Raw genomic sequence first — 5,455 nt, 5'->3', positions numbered from 1 at the left:
ATTTCCACAGGGCCCCCAGCACACTCTGACAAACGTAGAGGCATTCATGGACGACGGCTCCTGAGGTGAGTTCGCCTACTCTGATCGCCCAGCCCCTCCCTGGTTTAGATGCGGTCCCCACTCCAATGGAGGCGGCGGGGGCTCTTGCCGGGGAGAAAGTTTCTGGTAAGTCGAGCGACAAGGCCACAGACATGGTTCGTCTAGCTGATTCAGCCTGTTGCGAAGTCTATGTGTGCTTTGAAGGCCCCTTAGCGTCCCACTTGAAAACTGAAGTTAGGGAAAAATATGGAAAGGGGAATATGTATAAATTTTTTCTCTACTGCCGCTAGAAAAATTTAATTTAGACAGGGTTAAACCCGACAATACAAAGAAAGAAGACGAGGAAAAACGCTGTTACCGTCTCATTCCTCGCACCTTTTCTAATTGAACATGAACAACAATGGTTGTGGTGCACAGATCCTGAATAACTAGGTGCCAACCCCTATTTGGGTAATATTGGAAGGGAAAGAAAAGTTGGGGTTTTTTTGGGCACCAATTGACAAGTCCCAATAAGCTCCAAATGACAGTTTATATCTAAAAAATATATTTATTTAATTAGGTACAAAAAGATAAAAAGCATCAATAGATGCATATGAATGTAATTAAAAGACATAGAAAACACACAACTTGGAGAGAACCTCCTGGCACCCCCTAAGTTCCAACTTAGAATCTATATTACATGATCAGAAATCTAGAGACATGATTAGTAAATAACAATATATAGAGAACAAATACAATTGATAAATCATCCATGTACCAGAATAAAAATAAAACTCTAGTGGAACCAATTCTGGTTCCACTAGAGATTTTTCAATTCTGGTTCCACTAGAGGTTTTTTCAGTTCTAGTACATGGATGATTTATCAATTGTATGTGTTCCCTATATATTGTTATTTACTAATCATGTCTCTAGATTTCTGATCATGTAATATAGCCTCTTAGTTGGAACTTAGGGGGTGCCAGGAGGTTCTCTCCACGTTGTGTGTTTTCTGTGTGTCTTTTAATTACATTCATATGCATCTATTGATGCTTTTTATCTTTTTGTACCTAATTAAATAAATATATTTTTATATAGGAATGTAGCTTTCCTTTTGATTGTTTGCACATCAGCACTTTTTCAGTCCTTTATGGACACCTGTTTTTTGGTACTTTATATTCATATTGCTAGGTTTTTTTGCCACTTGTGTTGTCACTCATGTTTTGATCCATATATATTCACATATTTTTAGATTTATCTCAAACCTTTAGCGCTGTGACAACACTTTACACTTTCACTTTACACTTTTCATAGCAGCTTTAGGATCACTATTTGACTTTTAGTTTACTTTCCAAAAGCGCAGATTTTTTGTTGCAAACATATTTTTATATATATATAAACTGTCGTTTGGAGCTTATTGGGACTTGTCAATTGATGCCCAAAAAAACCCCAACTTTTCTTTCCCTTCCAATAGCACCTTTTCTAATTGGTTACAGGCGTTTGCTATTTTGGCTAGCGTTATCGGGGAGAAGGAACCAGAACACTGCTCCCCCCTTTTTTGCTATCTAGATGCCATAGGTGAAGCACATTGAGTTTATGGGGGTACAGCTTGGCTTCGCTATGACGAGCAGTTTCGTCAGAGCAAAGCAATTAGGTCATCTATTCGCTGGGACCATACGGACATTAGCCTCTGGATGAAGCTAATTACCTCAGCTAGGGTCCCCGCCCCCTTTTTTCACGGGGCGGCCGGTAGTTCTACCACCTCTGGCCTACTGGCCGCCAGACAAAAAGGTTGTTGTTGGCAGTACAATGAAGGAACCTGCAGGTTTGGAAGTGGTTGCCGCTTCAAACACGAGTGTTCTGGATGCGGGGGAAGTCATTCCCTCTCCAGATGTTTTGAGCAAGGAAAAGGTCATGCCAGCGATTCTACAGGAAAGAGGGAGGACTCCGGTGAGGGTGGAAAGGATGTGTTCCTTTCTAAGAAATATTATACCTGGGAAAGCATTCGTAGTTTTGCTTAGTGAATGTTGTGATCGGCCACAGTGCACAACCAGGCAGGTGACATCACCGTTCACCATTTCAGCTTATTGTGTCATTGGACAATTAATCAGAAGTATGATGAACTGTTATATGCTCCAATCAACCGTCAGGAAACACAGGAAGCTGTGGTAACTTGGCCAGCAGTTTGACGACATGTCCCTGTCAAGGCATGTGTGTGATTTCCCTGATGAAGGGCAGACAGCAGGTTGGTGACCTTTCCCAGAAAGCATGGGGTTAGACATCTCTGTGCCTGTCCCTGCAGAGCTCACAAAATCTCTTGCCCAGTGTGGCTTCTGTCCCCCAGGCATACCAGATGCAAAACATCTGCGAACATCTGAAGAGTCTCGGGCGGCTGCAAAGGATCCTGGGGCGGGCGCATGCGCAGTTTAGATCTTCGGCCGGGAGGCAAGGAGAGACACAAGGTAAGTCTATGGAGCAGCGTGCACCTGCAAAGACTCTGTGGGACAGGAAGTGCCATCTAGCAAAGGGGAGTCCACGCTGGATCGGATACCCGCACCAGAGCTGGAGGGATAACTGAAAACTACAGGAAGGAAGTAGATGACCGGATCAAGAGAAATAATTTACAGTAAGTCCATACACTAACATGGGGTGGATTGTCCTTTAATGCAGGGGTCTCAAAGTACTGGCCCGCGGACCAACTTCGGCTCGCGAGCTGGTACTATGTGGCCCGCAGCCAGCTGACAAGTCGGGCACGCAGTCACAGACCGCATGCTCGACTTGCGGGAGCAGCTACACGGTCTGCATCTCTGTCGGATGCAGACTGCAGAGCTGCTCCTGTCAGCTCCAGCCGGAGCTCTGTCAGTACTGAGCTCTGGCCGAATGATGGATGATTAGTAAGGTCGGCACTAGACCTTACTAATCACCACTAGATCACCAGGGAATGATGATGTGCCTCCTCCCTGCACAGATGCAAGCAGCTGAGGGGGCTTGTGTGCGGGGGGATTGGAATGGGGGGGGGGTCCCCTATATTCAGGTACGATTAGGGATTCCTGTGTCACAAACTTGCGTTTTCCTGCAGCAGGAATCCCTAATCTGGCGTTTACATGCACCCAGTCAAGTTAATGATCAGGTGACAGCTGCTGCATACCGCATGTGATCGTATGTGATACGATTACATGCAGTTACAAACTGCTAACTGCATTTAATCCTTTCACATATGATTACATGCAGTGTGCAGGCGTTTACATGCAGCAGCTGTAACCCGATCATTAATTTGAATCGGTGACAGTTGCCGCTTGTAACATGTGCAGACAGTAAAACTGGTACCGTATATAGTAGCGGCCCCCACGGGACTAAAAAATTTGTCCAGTGGCCCCCGAATAAATTGAGTTTGAGACCACTGCTTTAATGTCACTTTAATTATTGTAATCCAGCACCTTGAGGTGCCCATACACTGCACGATTCTCGTACGAGAATCGCGGGAAATCCCACGATTGTACGAGAATCGTGCAGTGTATGGAAGGCGTGCGACTGTTTCTAATGTACGGTTGCACGACTTTTGTATTTCGAGCATGTTGGAAAACCAGCTAAGAATCGTACGATTTTCGGCTGGTTTTTAACATGATCGAGAGATGACTGCTGAACGGGCCGGTGTGCCCACACGCACACTGCCCGTTCAACATTGCAGTCATTGAAAGCCCGCCCCACAGGGGGGTGGGCTTGCGATGATCGCAAGTACGATCTGCCTGTCCAAGATGGGCAGATCGTATGTTTTTTTAATTACTTTACAACCCTCGCAAGACTTTTGTAAAGTGTATTGGCACCTTTACTTCTACCCGTTCTAAATGCAATTAAATAGGGCAGCTGCTCCCTCTGCAACTCTGTAAGCGACCCCTGGACAACATCATGCCTGTATGATATTCTGCCTCTCCCTCACTTTCCTGCTCCACTGTCTCTGGCACCCAGGGTTGTTTTACCTGTGATGGACTACAATCTCACATTTAGTTTATTAATTTGAATTAAGATTGTAGTCCATCACAGTTTACTAAGCCCAGAGTCCGGCGCGTTACTAAGCCCAGAGTCCAACACGTTGCTAAGCCAACATATACCTATATACATGCTATACATAGCATAAAGGTAAAAAACGATATATGCCGTGTTATCTTAATTTTAAATGTCAAAAGGGTTTTGTGGCTCCTGGTGTTTTATTTTCTGTGGGAAACGGGTCCAAATGGCTCTTTGAGTGTTTAAGGTTGCTGACCCCTGCTCTAGAAGGAAGCACAGTGTCAGCACCAATTCAGAGATGATTTGAGGATCTACAGCCGAGTGATACACAAATAAGATACATTTTGGTTAATAGTGAAGGTATTTGAATGCATTTTTAAGATTTACCTCCTGAGTGTCACTTTAATGATCTGTGGGGGCTTGTGCTAACCCAGTTCACCCAAGCCCATGCAAAACTGTGACTGACGCACCCCTCCGTGCCCAATGGCAGAGTGATTCCCTGCCCCTTTGTGAGGTGTAGCTGCAGGGCCGAGAATGCCCGTGCTGTTACTGATTGGCTCGGGAGGAGTGTGTGCCAGTCATAGTTTTGCAAGAGTTTGGGTGAAGTACGCTCCACTGCATTCTACTCACTGTACTCCAAACCACACTGTCAAATTGCTGCTGGGAGAGCTATTTATTAGAGGCCACAGCCATGTACCTGACTACAGTTCCCAGTGCACTACAAGCCATTATGGGGAGATCTTTTTGGCATCAGGAGAGAAAGTTGAACCTGCAAAGTTCAGGTCAAGTTCGGCATCTGCTCGAATAAAGCAAATGCAGCATGCATGCATGCAAGCTTAGCGTGCATGTTTGTTTGCAACTTTGGCTTTTTGCAACTTTAAAAAAATATATCTAACAGGCAAAGTTCGGGCCAAATTCTGCATGTGCTCGAATCCTACGGAAGAGTAGATGGTGTAATGTGCAGATGTAGCTGTGCTAAGGAATTGCCTTTCCTAAAACACATTTTCTAGCAAGTTCAGGGCACATTGCGATTGTCGTTTGCAATGTGCTTCTGAACATCATTGATGAAAATGAAAAGCACTGCAAGTAAGCATTTTTGTTTGTATGTGCACTGTACTAAATTGGTGACAGGGTCTCTTTATAAAAACACAAAAGGTAAAAAAAGAAAGGCCTAAAAGGTGTGCTCGTTGTATTTTGTAGCACCTCCCCACATAACAATCACCTAAAAAATCCACCAAAACAACAATATCCAACCCCCTCAATGTGCCAACTCTCCCTCTGAACAGCTCCAGACCACGTGAGCTCACCCAGCCCACTCTGCACTATCTCCCCGGGATAGGCCAGTGTAATCGATCGCCGTGCAGGCTCGCAGTTTCTTTGGCTGGGGCGGTCGCTCGGCAAGCGGCTGGTGCGGCCTGTTTTGTTGTGTGGCGGG

General features: G+C 45.2%; 1 protein-coding gene across 1 annotated transcript in view; it reads left to right on the top strand.

Moving 5' to 3' along the window:
- The first annotated feature begins 5,404 nt into the window (after positions 1-5,404).
- The window catches only part of PARP1 (poly(ADP-ribose) polymerase 1), a 47,113-nt gene continuing 47,062 nt past the window's right edge, over positions 5,405-5,455 (top strand). Inside the window, exon 1 of the mRNA XM_018568050.1 lies at positions 5,405-5,455. The gene's annotated coding sequence lies outside the window, so the exon portion shown is untranslated.

Source organism: Nanorana parkeri, unplaced genomic scaffold (genome assembly GCF_000935625.1).
Source record: "Nanorana parkeri isolate BGI_ZX_2015 unplaced genomic scaffold, ASM93562v1 scaffold31, whole genome shotgun sequence".
NCBI classification, from domain to species: domain Eukaryota; kingdom Metazoa; phylum Chordata; class Amphibia; order Anura; family Dicroglossidae; genus Nanorana; species Nanorana parkeri.
The sequence above is the reverse complement of the archived record's forward strand: the minus strand, read 5'-3'. Positions and strand labels throughout refer to the sequence as shown.